Raw genomic sequence first — 735 nt, forward strand, 5'->3', positions numbered from 1 at the left:
AACCTAAACCTAAGCCTAACCCTAATCCTAAACCTAATGGTGCCCTAAACTGAACCCTAACCCTAACCCTAACATGAAATCTAAGCCTAACCCTAAACCTAACCCTAATGACGCCCTAACACTAACCCTAACACTAAAACTAACAAAACCCATAAACCTAATGGCGCCTATAACCTAACCCTAACCCTAACGCTAACCCTAACCCTAACTGTTCGGTAACCCTAACACTAACCATAAACCTAACCCTAACCATAACCATAACCATAACCCGAACCCTAACCTAAAACTAACCATAACCCTAACCCTAACCCTAATGATGCCCTAAACCTAAACCTAACGCTAAACCTAACCCTAATGGCGACCTATCCCTAAACCTAAACTTAACCCTATACCTAACCCTAACGGCGCCCTAAACCTAAACCTAACCTTAACGCTAACCCTAAGCCTAACCATAACCCTAAATCTAAGGACGCCATAAACCTAACCCTAACACTAACCCTAAAGTTTATGGCACCATAACCCTAACACTAACCCTAACGGCGCCTTAACTCTAACCTTAACCCTAACCCTAGCCCTAAAGCTAATGGCGCCATACCCCTAGCACTAACCCTAACGGCACCCTAATTCTAACCCTAACCCTAATTGTTCCCTAACCCTAACCCTCAACCCAACCCTAAGCCTAACTCTAATCCTAAACCTAATGGTGCCCTAAACCGAACCCTAACCCTAAACCTA

The sequence above is a fragment of the Athene cunicularia genome (genome assembly GCF_003259725.1).
Source record: "Athene cunicularia isolate RWA chromosome 9 unlocalized genomic scaffold, athCun1 chr9_part1, whole genome shotgun sequence".
Classification (NCBI taxonomy): domain Eukaryota; kingdom Metazoa; phylum Chordata; class Aves; order Strigiformes; family Strigidae; genus Athene; species Athene cunicularia.